This window comes from Mustela lutreola, chromosome 4 (genome assembly GCF_030435805.1).
Source record: "Mustela lutreola isolate mMusLut2 chromosome 4, mMusLut2.pri, whole genome shotgun sequence".
In the NCBI taxonomy this organism is placed as follows: domain Eukaryota; kingdom Metazoa; phylum Chordata; class Mammalia; order Carnivora; family Mustelidae; genus Mustela; species Mustela lutreola.
In genome coordinates, this window is record NC_081293.1 from 191,171,646 (window position 1) to 191,186,129 (window position 14,484).

The 14,484-nt window shown below is 42.3% G+C and overlaps 1 long non-coding RNA gene across 2 annotated transcripts; it reads right to left on the reverse strand.

The window, feature by feature from the left end:
* Positions 1 to 4,386: 4,386 nt before the first annotated feature.
* LOC131830463 (uncharacterized) lies at positions 4,387 to 12,063 on the reverse strand. 2 transcript variants are annotated; one of them, XR_009353174.1, is made up of 3 exons: positions 11,676 to 12,063; positions 5,521 to 5,722; positions 4,387 to 5,384 (listed from the first exon to the last, which is right to left on the reverse strand). It is a non-coding gene; the product is annotated as an uncharacterized LOC131830463 (long non-coding RNA). The 2 variants fall into 2 exon arrangements; XR_009353173.1 differs by having other exon boundaries at positions 4,387 to 5,381; positions 11,676 to 12,058.
* Between the last annotated feature and the right edge of the window lie 2,421 nt (positions 12,064 to 14,484).

A 14,484-nucleotide genomic window follows, 5' to 3' on the forward strand; every position in this document is an offset into this window, starting at 1 on the left:
CTCCCCAATGTCCATAATCCCACCCCCTCCCCCCCAGCAACCCTCAGTTTGTTTTGTGAGATTAAAAGTCACTTATGATTTGTCTCCCTCCCAATCCCATCTTGATGTCCATCAACAGATGAATGGATCAAGAAGATGTGGTATATATACACAATGGAATACTATGCAGCCATCAAAAGAAATGAAATCTTGCCATTTGCGACAACATGGATGGAACTAGAGCGTATCATGCTTAGCGAAATAAGTCAAGCAGAGAAAGACAACTATCATATGATCTCCCTGATATGAGGAAGTGGCGATGCAACATGGGGGCTTAAGTGGGTACGAGAAGAATAAATGCAAGTTCAATTTTTTTTTAAGTGTTCTTCTTTGATTTTTATTTCTTCAGGGGTCACTTATTTTGAATATTTATCTTGCTCTTTCTCTTTTAGGCTGTGAATTTTGTTCTTATTTCTGATAATCCTTGATTACTAATTCATGAAGGAAAATGAAAGGCTGCCTTTTCAAATAATAAGTAAGAATTATTTCCCAGTAGGACATTCTTTTGAATGGAAAGGCTGATTGGGACCTCCGTTTTGCAACTGGGCCATTCAGTTCATCGGGATTAGCTTCTGATGGTTTTTTGGGGGGGTGGGGGTGGCTGAGGTTTTTTTGTTTTCTATGTGTGTGTGTGTGTGTTTTAGGTATGTGGGTAAAAAATCAGACGTTAGCCTAGAAATCTAAATGTCATAATAACAAAAGAATTTACTCTCTGCAGACAACTGTACTGGAAGCCCTAGTTCTTCCTTGGAAATGTGTTCAATTTCTCTAAAAAAGAATTGTCAGTATGGGGGCTGCCAACGGTTCTGTGTGCAGTGGTGGGAAAGGGTTGAAACACTGAAGGAGCTACATGACAGACAGAATTATAGCAATTATAGCAATTGTATATTCTATAATTCAGAAATATAGCAATGACTCTGGTTTTACACCCTGCCTGCCTCACTCCTACTAGCCAAAGCTAGTAGCCAAAGCTAAGAAACATACATCAAGGGACCTCAAGACTATCAGCAAGCTGATCAGCCACCATATTCCCAGAGGTCCACCATATGCATATCCTGTGTATCCTCTATGTCACTTCATCCAAAATATGTTTCCGTTGATAGTTCATATCCAAGAGATGCGACGAAATCTCTAGTCTGCCCTTGGCCATCCCCATACCTCTTTCTTAATTATTATGGGATTATGATATTTTTTTTCTCAATGGAGTCTCAGAAGAATGGAAGCTTAAGTGCATTTGTTTGGTCTAATATTTAAAATCAGAACACTTATACATAACATTTTTTTTTATTATACCTCTAAGCCTATTTCAAAGTGCCATCTTTGGTTCCCACAATGTTTTATCATGGACAATCTTGAATTGCCCAAATCTTAATTTAGGGTCATAAAAATCCCTGAAACTGGTTTTCTACAGGAGATTTCTGAACTGGAACATTAGCTCTATGGATAACAGGCTTATCTTATTTTTGTTTTATGCTAGTGTTTTACTGACCTGTTAAGAGCCCTGCTAATTTTATTATGTGACTGACACTTTGAGAAGTTTATCAGTCCCTCCAATTGATTAAACAGTGCCAGTACCCAATTCCTTTTTCTTAATGATTTGATGGAAAATTTCCAGAAAGCTTAAATTGGTGAAAGCTGATTATTGGGCTAGAAATAAGAGATTTTCATCAATAAACTAAGTGGTCTGTATACTTAAATAAAGGAAAACATCTATATGGACCTCCCTGCACGAACTCCACACAGCTGTGTGCATGTCCTCACCATCATCTTGGGAATTTTTTCATAAGAACAAACACAGAAAAGATAAAAGCAAGATTTAGTCTATCCCAGCCAACTCTAACTTGCCTGCCAAGTAGATAAAAAGATATGGTAGCTGATTCCCTGGGAAGACTTGTGCCTGCATCACCATGGAGACACTACTCCAACCATCAAGTAATGGGATTCTGTACAACAAACATAAATGAACACAAAGATGGAGCTGCTAGCACCAGGAGAGTGAGCAAGAGAAGGGGCAGGCTAAGGAAGAAGAAAGGGCACCAGGCTGAACATAGGTGTCACAGTGAGAGGAAAGGGGGTTGCAGCAATGACTGTATATGGGAAAGACATGTATATGGGAAAAACTGTATATGGTGACTGGTCACTTGGCTTGGAGAACAGCCCAAACCACCTTCCTTCCACGTTTAAGGAGTAGCCAGGCTCAAAGCAGGAGAGAAAATCTTGAGTGGGCTGAGTGTAACATGAAATGAGTGAGTCTACCCAGAATTATGTTTTTACCCACCAGGTGGATTGGGGAAGGGGGGGGGGGCTATGCAGCTATTAAACTAATTACTTTTATTTATTTTTTTAAAGATTGTATTTATTTATTTGACAGAGAGAGAGAGAGCACAAATGGGGAGGGGGTGTCAGGCAAACAGAGAGGGAGAATCAGGCTCTCCACAGAGAAGGGAGAGCCTGATGTGGGCAGGACTCAATCCCAGGATCCCAGGATCATGACCTGAGCCAAAGGCAGTCACTTAACCAACGGAGACACCCAGTCACCCTAAACATAATTACTTTTTTTAAGATTTTATTTATTTATTTAACAGACAGAGCTCACCAGTAGGCAGAGAGGCAGGCAGAGAGAGAAGAAGGGAAGCAGGCTCCCTGCTAAGCAGAAAGCCCGACGAGGGGCTTGATCCCAGGACCCTGAGATCACGACCTGAGACGAAGGCAGAGGCTTAACCCACTGAGCCACACAGGTGCCCCTAAACATAATTACTTCTAACATACAAGTTGTTCTTCATTCCCTCGGTTTGCAAAGTTTAAAATTCATTCCTACTTTATGTGGGAGCTCACCCAGGATTTTGAAATATCCACAGAGCATATGACTCCACATAAGCCAATTCTAACCCTGGACTGGAATTTGGAGTATAAAAGCATCTCCAGACAAGGCCCAGCACTAGCAAGAGAGGAGACTAGAGACCGAGAGGTGGTGAGAACAGAGGAAAAGGGCTCTAAGGCACCACCACTGGTGTCAGAAACAGGGATGAACTCTAATGAGACTGACTTTAAGAGAGAACAGAATGCTTAAAATGCCCTTGGAGGTCCAAAATGCATTTCTCTCTTTCTCCCTCCATGCTCTCCCTGAACAAGTCCCTACATTCTCATTGTTCAAGTCCCCAAAAAGCCAATGTCTTCCAAATTTGGCCTGTCCCTATCTCACTCCTGAACCCCCAGCCCTCTCTATCTCCAGAGTCCCCTTTCCTTACCCCTTTTTGGTCCAGATTTTTGCTAAACTAATGACTCTGTCTCTAACTATCCTCTGCAAATGAAAGCTCTTTCGGTTTTAAGAACTATTATGGACTGGCATTTATAGCTGAGATTAAAAATAACCTTCACCAGACTGCCTGTATAAGATGTGATTTCCTGAGAACCTGCAGGCCTTGGGAATGCAAATCAGAATCGGATCCAATTGCCACCAACACTTACCAGAGAAAACTGCCATTTGCATCTGCACTCCAGATCCTGGATGGCTACAAATAAATCAGTGGCTCATTCAAACCAGAACCAGGCACAGATTGAAAGCCCTGGGGGAGGTAGATTTGGAAGGAAGAGTGAAAAGGACACAGCTCTGGAAACTGGGACTGATGAGTCCCTATCACTGCCAAAATAGAAGGCTGGGCAGTAAGTTCCCAGGTGTCTAAGCCTAGGCTGACCCTGAATGTTATGGACAGCATTCCTTCTGCTTAGAGAGTGTGGTTTCCAACTGCTAGTCCTCCCGCTGCACCCAAGGATAAGTTCTTACACTTTTGTTAACTACACTCTTTCTAAGGTCATCCTTGCCAGTGGCCTGGATACATTTTCAGGCCTGGAGAAAAACAGAAGTGATTTTACTGGAAACATGGCAATATCATATGATAGTAATACCTACTACGGGCACAAAGTAGAAAAAAGCGTCCAGTTTTATCTTGATTGGGAAACAGATTTTCGTGAAATTACTTCTCTCCATATGGTAACTCCCTTCCCATAAACCTGTATCTGGGTCCCTAAATATCATTTCATATTATATATTATTATGATATGATATATATAATATGATATATATTATACATCATATTATATCACAAAATATCAATTAAAGGATCAAAATCTGTTTCCCTTAAGATTCTAATCTCTTGGGGCACCTGGGTGGCTCAGTGGGTTAAAGCCTCTGCCTTCGGCTCAGGTCATGGTCCCAGGATCCTGGGATCAAGCCCCACATCGGGCTCTCTGCTCAGTGGGGAGCCTGCTTCCTCCTCTCTCTCTGCCTGCCTCTCTGCCTACTTGTGATATCTGTCTGTCAAATAAATAAATAAAATCTTTAAAAAAAAAAAAAAAAGATTCTAATCTCTCAAATTCTGAGCTGGTTTCCTTGAAAGCACTTTATGACCTCTGTCCTGCTGCTTCTCCAGTCTCTATTAAACCTTCCCCATTTAACAATGCCATGAAGGTTGTCTGTATTGGTCTAGAATAAGCTATGCTATGCAGCAGAACACATGACCCTAATGTCTTTGTTTTGGGGGAACACAGTGAAGTAGTTATAGATGAAGGGGCATCATATCTGCAGCTTTCTCTCAAACAGTTCAGAAAAAAGTTACTTCATATATAAATGTATATGTATGTATATATATATAGAGAGAGAGAGAGAGGAAAGAAGCAACGCAGTAAAACGGCAATATTTGGGCAATCTGGGTAAAGGGTATGCAGGAATCCTTTGTGCTCTTCTTACAATTTTTCTAGAAGCCTGAAATTTAGTCAAAATAAAAGTCAAAAGAAAGAAAAATTACCTTAGCAGCGCAGTGAACTTTAAAGGAAATATCTATGAAAATATGCTTCATAAAGTGCTGTGTAAATGTTTTTAAACTAAAAGTTATACTATTTAAGGTATCGACTTAAATTCATTTTCCTTAAAAATTTAAAAAGAAAAGTTTCAATGGCTTAAGAAAAAACACATTTAAAAAAAAAAGAAAGAAAACACACATTGATTCCTTGCACATTCAAAACCCTCTGCAGGTCCAAGGACTCCAAGGGTAGCTGTTCTCCACACAGTGTCTCAGGGATCCAGGCCGCATAGAGCTAGTGAGCCACCATCACAGACAAGGCTCCAGGGTTCACCTCAGCAGATGTAACTTGTGAAGTTGTCCCACTTGCTTCTTGGTGCCATAGGGAGGATGTCACACATCACCTTCCACTCATAGCCCACTGGCCAGAGCGAACCATACAGCCCCAGCTGACTGGGAGCAGGCAGGAAATACAGGGAATGTCATGCCAGATTTGTGGAGCGTTCTTGTCTCTGCTCCAGGATCTCCTTGAGCTCCCATTTTCTGCTGAACAAAAAAACACTTTCTCACAAAATGTGAAGAAGAATAGGGCTCAGACTGTGACTGTGTGCTAAGTAAAGTGAAATTAAAAAAAAAACAAAAAACAAAGATTTGAAGGAAAGGGAGAAGAAAGGTATCTTACCTATCTTACTTTATTCCCTCCTTTCTCTTCTTAATGGCTTCCCAGTGCTCCAACCTAGACTTAGTCACAGAGAGGAGGGAGCTCTGCATTCTTTAGGGATCACCCAGACTATGCCACACTTCCTCAGAAATGTGGTGGCTTACACTTGTCAAGATAGAAAATGTTCCTCTTGATCATGGGGATCAAAGACTTCCGGTCTTGACTGGAGAACAAATGAAGACAGTATTAAGGACAACGAAAGGCAAATAGTAAAGAAGCAGCATTTAAGTGTTTTCAAGATCCACAGATATTGATCAATGCCCACTTTACACCTAGATTCTTCACATTTAATATTCGCAACATCTCTTATTTACACCCATCCAAGTTCCAGTCACCTTAGAACAGACCCATCTGAAAATGACAGTACAGAGCCAAAGGTATTTGTGAAATGAGACCAAAGCAATCTCTCTGGGGATCACAGGATATAGACAACCTCCCCCTCAAAAAAACCAAGTGCAGGGCACAAGGCTAATAATGCCCACCATGCAGCCAGGGGACAATGAGGCTCCAGGGGGAGGATAAAGGGATCTTAAGGCAGGCCAGTAAATGAAGCCAGCATAGGGTCCTTGGGTTTCACTGTGTTTATGCCCCCAGAGACAGGTGTTTGGGCAGTTCTTGGGGAAGATCTGCATTACCAGGGTCCACGAGCTCACAGGTCACAGGAGCGTTTCTCAGCCTCACTCTCAGAATAAGGACAGCTCTACGCCCCCTTCCCCACCAACACACACCTTAAAGATCTGGCACCAAAGTACCCTCCTTGCTTCTTCTGTCATAACTCAAAGGTTTAGAGTTCCCTGCTAACCTTCTCCATAATCTTCTGTGCTACTTCTGGAAGCAAATCCATGTGACAGAGCATGGAAGCACACACACAGAAAGGCAAAGCTTCATTTCCTCCCTCCTTCTGTCCTTTGGTCTACTCTTCCTCCATTTTCCCATCCCTCTCTCCTTTCTTTCCCTCTTTCCTTTCCTATTTCTTTCCTTCCCTCCTTCCTTCTTTCTCTCCTTCCCTTTTTGCCTTTCTCCCTCCCTCCCTTCCTTCCACTTTTCCTTCCTCCTACCTTTCCACCTTCCTTCCTTCCCTTCTTCCTTCAACAGATTACTTATGGAGAGCCTCACAGGTGGCCGGGGACAATCTCTTTAATTTAGAAAATGAATCTTTATTACATTCAGCTTAAAAGTAAAAAGCACCTGTACCCAGGTGCATTGCTACAAATACATGGAGAGAGACAGAACCCAGCTTCAGTGGGATACTTCTGCCCACTTCTCTAAGGAAAAATCCAGGGTCTTTTTGTTGCCAGACAATCCTGGGTAAGACTTTGGGCATGAAGACAGCATGAGGGAAGCACATAAATAGCGTCTGACTTCCAGGATGTGCAGTAAACCTGGAGTAGGGTTTTAAAAGTTCACTCCTATTTAGCATCTAGAGAAAGGTGAAATTCTGCTTAAGGCCCTGCCCCCTCCCCATCTCTCCTCATGTCAGTCTTGAGTGGGTTCTTCTCTCTGTACCTGCAGCTCTTTTTAGGGGTGGGCCCTCTTCTCCTGCTTCATAGCTCCCTGAGGTCCTGTACTGACATGGAAGACACTAAGTATTACTGAATCAGTTGCATTACTGAATCACCTTCATCACCAGCTCCACTTTATCTTGAGGAGTCTACCCCACTCAAACACATCAGTGACTCTTTTCCTGCACAACACACACACCCAGGGGCACCTGGGTGGCTCAGTAGGTTAAGCATCCACTCTTGGTTTCGGCTCAGGTCATGATCTCAGGGTCTTCACATCAAGCCCCACGTCAGATTCTGTGCTGAGTCTGGAGCCTGCTGGAGATTCATTCTCTTTCCCTCTATCCCTCTCCCCACTTGTGCATGGACACTTATGCACTCTCTCTCTTTCTAAAATAAATAAGTAAATCTTTAAAAAACATACACACACACATTTTTGGTGCTCCATAATCTTCCCCACCCTCCAAAATTTTTCTTACCCCTTGATAAGTATGTCATTCTTGTATTCTTTAAATGGTCATTATAATCATATATAAATAAACCACATATAATTCAAAATCAGAGAATTTTTGTTTTAGCCTGATTGGCACTCAAAGTTTTGAATCTTTGTGTGTGGCCTCCTCCACTGTGTGTCCATGTCTCAGGAGAGAAGGAAGCAGGCTCATCCAACCATGAAGGGAGAAACCTGTGTTTGGGATATTTAATGGTTGTCCTCAAGAAACCCATGAAAGTTTTCCAGTTACAGTTTAGGGTTCAGGCAGGTCTTACACTGACACACTGTGAAGCACTTTAAAGTCTGACTCAGAGCCACGGAGCTGCAAGCTGTATCCCTCTCCATGCAAGGGCCATATGCCCCAGCTCCTCTTGCCAGCACAGATTTGAAACACTGTCTGCTCGATCTTACCCAGACGAACGTTGGTAGTTACCAGCCCAGACCTGACTACCTTTTTCCCACTCCTTTCTCTCCTTCCTCTACCTCTCTCCTTAAATTTCTAGGCAAAAGCAAGATCATCCAACATTCCTGGGAGAGTCATGGGCTTCCCGAGGCCTCCACATCTTTTGGCCTGTGGGTACAGACACATCCAACACTCTGCCACCTCTCCCCCTCTGAGAAAAGGATCCTCTCAGTCATGGGGTGATGCAATAGAATTTTGAAATCCTCTCTCCCCCAAAACCCTCTTGTAGCAGGTTTATCCAATGAGCTGGATTCTATGAGGGACTATGAGCTGTGACCTTTTTCTCTCTCCATCACTGCCTTCGGTTTTACTGATTAACAGACTCTTTTCTAGCCATGAGTGACCTTCCAGGTAGAGCCTGTGGCCTTCCAGACAAGTGGGGAATTAAAATAAGATATAGTAGGTACTTATGTGTTTGTCGAATGAGTAAGATTCCAGTTTTGTTTAGAAACAACAGTCAGTATCTGTATCTAGACCTCCTAATTTTCCATTTTTAAAAAAGTTCCATCCTACTGTAATCAAAACCATTATCTCCCAAATGATCTCGAGGTCTCTCCCCAGCTAGACCTGAGCACACCTCAGCATTCGGTTCCAGTGATGGGGAGGGGGACGGTGAGATCTCTTTCTCTCACTTTCTTTGCCCACTTGTTCAACTGCTTCTAGCTCGTGGGAGGAGGCAGAGGGAGAAGGAAGTAGAAAGCCCAGGGTCTTCCTTAACTAGTGCTGGCACATCTGGCCACTCAGTGTCATCTGGTTGGCTTAAGCCCAAATACTGACTGTGGCACACAGAATGCCTTCCCCAAAGATGTTCACATCCTAATCTGTGAAACCTGTGAATACATTACCTCCCATGGTAAAAGGGACTTGGCACATGTGATGAAGTTTAGAACTTCCAGATGGGAAGATGAACCTGTACTACCCAGGCGGGCCCAATGTAATCAAAGGGTCTTTATCAGAGGGAGGCAGGAGGGCAAGAGTCAGAGAAGATGTGATGCCATTGCTGGCTGGGAGCAGGGAGTCAGGAACAAGAGCAACATTGAAAAGCTGGCAAGGAAAGGCATTTTCCACCAGAGCTCCCAGAAGGAATGCAGGCCTGCCAACACCTTGATATTAGCCCAGTAAGACCCGGGTTGAACTTCTGACCCCCAGAATTGTGAGATCAGAAATGTGGTTTTTTGTTTTTTTTAATTTATTTTTTATTTATTTTCAGCATAACAGTATTCATTATTTTTGCACCACACCCAGTGCTCCATGCAATCCGTGCCCTCTCCAATACCCACCACCTGGATCCCCCAACCTCCCACCCCCGCCCCTTCAAAACCCTCAGATTGTTTTTCAGAGTCCATAGTCTCTCATGGTTCACCTCCCCTTCCAATTTCCCCCAAATCCCTTCTCCTCTCTAACTCCCCATGTCCTCCATGCTAATTTTTTTTTTTTCTAAAGATTTTATCTATTCGACAGAGAGAGATCACAAGTAGGCAGAGAGGCAGGCAGAGAGAGAGGAGGAAGCAGGCTCCCCACGGAGCAGAGAGCCCGATGCGGGGCTCGATCCCAGGACCCTAGGATCATGACCTGAGCCGAAAGCAGAGGCTTTAACCCACTGAGCCACCCAGGCGCCCCCTTCCATGCTATTTTTAAACCATTTTTTGGCAATCTATTGTAGAAGCAATAGGACACTGAGGCTGATGTGTGGTTCTTTGTGGGGTTTCTTTGTGGGGCTCCTTCTCAACTAGGGTCAATTTTTGACAGTACCCTCTCCACGGAACATTTGATAATGTCTGGAGATATTTTAGATATCACGACTGGGGGAATGTCAGTAGCACCTAGGGGGTGGAGGCCAGAGATGCCAACTATCCTACAATGCACAGACAGGCTCCTACAACAAAATATCAGGTCCAAAATGTCAAAGTAGACACTACAAAAGTAGTGTCAATGTTGAAAATCCTGATCTAAAGCAGGCAATGAGCTCTTTGGCCTATTGTAATCTCTCCAGTCCAACAGACACTACCTCCCCCACTTCTAAGAGGGTCCTTTCAATATAGCTTGAGCCTGATTCACTTTTACATTCACACCACCAATGTATAAGCGTTCCAATTTATCCAAACCTTGTCAACAATTGTAATTGTCTTTAGTTTTGCCATCTTAATGGGTTTGATGAGATGTACTTTGATTTGCATTTCCCTAATGACTAATGGTGCTGAGTGTTTTTTTCATGAGCGTATTGGCCATTTGTGTATCTTCTTTGGAAAAAAGGCTATTCAAATCCTTTGCCCACTTTTTAAATAGGCTGTCTTTTTATTGTTGAGTTGTAGCAGTTCTTTCTGGATACTAAACTCTTACCAGATACAGGATTTGCAAATATTTTCTCCCATTACATAACTTGTCTATTTGCTTTCTTGATAGTACCTATTGAAACACAAAAGTTTTTAAATTTTGACAAAGTCCAATTTCTCCATTTTTCGTTGTTTATGCTTTAAGTGTCATATCTGGGAAGCCACTGCATAGTCCAAAGGCACGAAGATTTATACTTCTGTTTTCTTCTAAGAGCTTAATAGCATCAAGTCTTACATTTCAGTCTTTGATCCATTTTGAGTTCATTTTTGTATATGGTATGGGGTAGAAGTCTAACTTCATTCTTTGGCATATAGATATTCAGTTGTAGGTGTTCAGCTTTGAAAGGACTATTCTCCCCGCATTAAATAGTCTTGGCACCCTTGAAAATCAATTCTTTACTTTTTTATGGTAGTTATTATCTGAAATTATATCGTCTGTTTACTTGTTTATTTTCTGCCCTTCCCAAACTCTCTCACTCCCTTTGCCCTCCTCTCCTTCCCGTCCCCTGCCCAGCAAAGTTAAACTGCAAAATTCATGAAGACAGGAATTTGTCTGTTTACTATTTCTCTGCAGTGTCCCAGACACAGTAGGTAATTATAGATTTGTCGAATGAATAAGATTCCAGTTTTGTTTAGAAACAATGGTCAGGGGGCGCCTGGGTGGCTCAGTGGGTTAAGCCGCTGCCTTCGGCTCAGGTCATGATCCCAGGGTCCTGGGATCGAATCCCGCATCGGGCTCTCTGCTCAGCAGGGAGCCTGCTTCCCTCTCTCTCTCTCTGCCTGCCTCTCCGTCTACTTGTGATTTCTCTCTGTCAAATAAATAAATAAAATCTTTAAAAAAAAAAAAAAAAAAAAGAAAGAAAGAAACAATGGTCACTGTCTGCATCTAGACCCCCTAAGAGCAGGAACTCATTTAAGGTGGGGAAGAAAAAGGTTGGTGACCACTGGGCCTAAGTGAGCTTTCATCACCCTTTCCTGGATTGGTTAAGAGTCTAATTAGTCAGGTAATTATGCATTAGTAAAGAGAGAGCCTGCTGAGAAGTTAATAGAAATCCAAAGGCAGGGCACCTGGGTGGCTCAGTGGGTTAAAGCCTCTGCCTTGGGCTTGGGTCATGATTCCAGGGTCCTCGGATTGAGCCCCACATTAGGCTCTCTGCTCAGCAGGGAGCCTGCTTCCTCCTCTCTCTCTCTCTCTGCCTTCTTCTCTGCCTACTTGTGATCTCTCTCTGTCAAATAAATAAATAAAATCTTAAAAAAAAAAAAAAAAAAGAAAGAAAGAAAGAAATCCAAAGGCAAGTGTAAAGGGACCACCCAAGAAGCATTACCTGATATTCCAGTAATGAGTGCAGCAGGTGAGTGGCCTTGGGCAATTCTCCTCCCTGCTGAAGGCCTGCATTCTCTCATCCCCAACACCAGCTCTTGAGTCACCTGTAGTATTGGTATTCTGGTATTCTGATGTTCCAGAGTCTTTAGAAATGGGCTCTGTAGGCAACTGCAGTTAGTCTATTTAAGGAATACAGTTTTTATTTGCAACTTATCTTTCAAAAATAAATATTAACCAAAAAAATTGCTTTATAAGAGACAATGTGAGTTTCCTCATGAAAACTGTCTGGCCATGACCATAACTTTGACCCTGAGTATAAAGATTCAGAGGTCTTCCTGAAAGTGGGTGGAGAAAACTCTTAGCAGATTGCCCAAAATAGAAAAAGGTTTTCTAAGTTTTGCTAGATGCTCCTATTTAAAAAGAAAGAACATGCCCGCCCACTAGTGGAAAAATTAAGTAATTGCCCAATTTTCCAAGGATTCCCAGGCTCCACCTTATGGCTGCTAAGCTTTAGAGCCACCATGTATCTGCCTACACAAGACACACTTTAAAGAGGTCACTGAAAACTCCAGGGTCTAAAGAAGCCAGGGACATAAAAGTCTATGGGTAAACATAGAAGAGGGAAGAAAAACACAACAAGTGCCAGGAGCATAATCAAACTTTATTTTTCTGAACTATGATTATGACCATAGCACATAGTGCATGCACGTATGATATTCATGATTGCAACATAAATTCAAAATTGGGGGGGGAAACATAAAACAAATATTTTACTTTTAACATTTTCTTTCACAACTTGTTAACTTTTGTTTTGGAACAAGAAATCTGAGGCTTTTTCTTTAGCCTGTCATGGTTAAATCTTGTACCAAGTTCAGTGCCAACGCAGAATTCATCCTTGACCGGTAGCCTCAACCAGGAGTGATATTTAGTCTTACTTCAAAAACTGAAAAGAGCTGTTCACAAACGTAGGCATTTCCTAATATTTTTTTTAACAATCGTTGCACAATTGTTCAGATAGTTGCAGGAGTTTGATGCTCTCGTGTCCCTGTGCTTACTGTCCCGTTCATGTATCTTACCGTGGATCACCTTCCACACTGCAGGTATGAAGAGATAACAGAGCACTGGGCAGGGGGAGGTCATCTTCACAGAGCTGGAACCAATAAGCTACTTGGCATGCCATCAGCCTTCAGCCTAACAGAATTCTCATCGCGGGGTTCAGACCATCAGTTACAGTGCTAGAACTAATTCTAGACCAGAAAAGAGGACCAAGTAACACTATGCCAGATAACTTTCTCATAATATTTTATAAGTACAGTGGATGCCTTTGCAGGGCATTCAAAGTGTTAGCCAATTATGGGATAACAATCTTCGCTGCTTAGCATAAGCAGAAATTTTATTTCTCAGTGAGGAAGACATGAGCTCATTTCAACAGTTTAACACCTCTCCTTAGCTTCTGTGCTGGCTCAGCCTCCCAACCTATGTGCAGTGAGCAGGCCGCTGTGTTAGGTGTCCGATTCATCCAACGCTGCTTGCGACGCTCCATGCCCCACGCCCCAGGGGAGATCCAGCTTACAGGTAGTAAGCTCTGTGTCTGTGATGGGTTCCACTTATAACTTCAAACAGAAAGCAATTCCTGCTGAATAACGCAAATGAGTAGAGGTAAAGTTGTGTCCTTGCATGACTTGCCAACGGAATTTAAGTTTTACTGCAAGTCCAATATTAGCACCATCTATCCCAGGAAGATCATCTATATTAAATTTTTTGAAAGTTTCCTCTGTTACAAAAATGAATTTCTTAATTACTTCCTAGTGTTGTGCCTGTCATGGACACACTGTGAAATATTTTCAGTCATAGAAAAATTCTTGAGCCCACAGTGAATAAATAGAGCTAATTATTACGTCTAAGTATTACTAAATATGTACCCTCATCAGCTGCAAAAGCAAATGTCACAATGTTTAAGACTTTTTTCACACAATTTTTCCTTTTAATTTCTCAGCCATATTTCTAGTACATTGAGCAACAGTGTTTCTGATTACACTTGTATTTGCACATGCTTATATCTTTTCAGGACCCACAGTTTCCATCACATTCAGAAGACACTCTTTTACAACTTGCACTCTGTGAAGAAGGTCATGTCCTGGCAGATTTTTCACTGAAATACATAACTGCATGTTTCATTAACGACCAAAACAAACCTTGTTGACTCTTCTGTCTCTGTGCAGCTCATTAGGATTTGATCACATCTTTTCCACATCCCTGGCCTTTGTGCTTATGGTGGTTTGCTTCATAATGGCACCGTAACGGCTCTTCTTGTACCTTACTTCCTTTGCCAAATAAGCACATAGGAGTGGTTTTCAGTTTATAAAGTAGAAACCTATGACTCTTTACATCTATGTTCTTTTTCCTCCTTTTCACAGAGATCTGAGAAATATTTGCTTTTCTAATACTTTACAGTAGAAGTGACTTTCACAAGGCAAAAACTCAGTTTTGCAAAATATTGTAACTGAAATTCAACCTCTGGATCTGATCTCCCTCTACCTGATGGAAGGACATGTCCTCAGTCTTATCCAGGAAGTCATTCAGTCACCTCTACAGCCATGCTGAGTGCAGGGTTCCTGTTGTCCCAGAATTGGCCTTAGAGACCATACCATAAACCATGTGGGTAAATACCCCATGCCCATAGTGGTTCTCAACTCTCCCCTGCTCCCACTGGAATTGCAATGGGGAGCTTCAGAGATGCCAACACTTAGCTTTTCTCCAGAACAATTACTCAGAATCTTCGAGGATGGGACATGGGTATGGATGTTTTT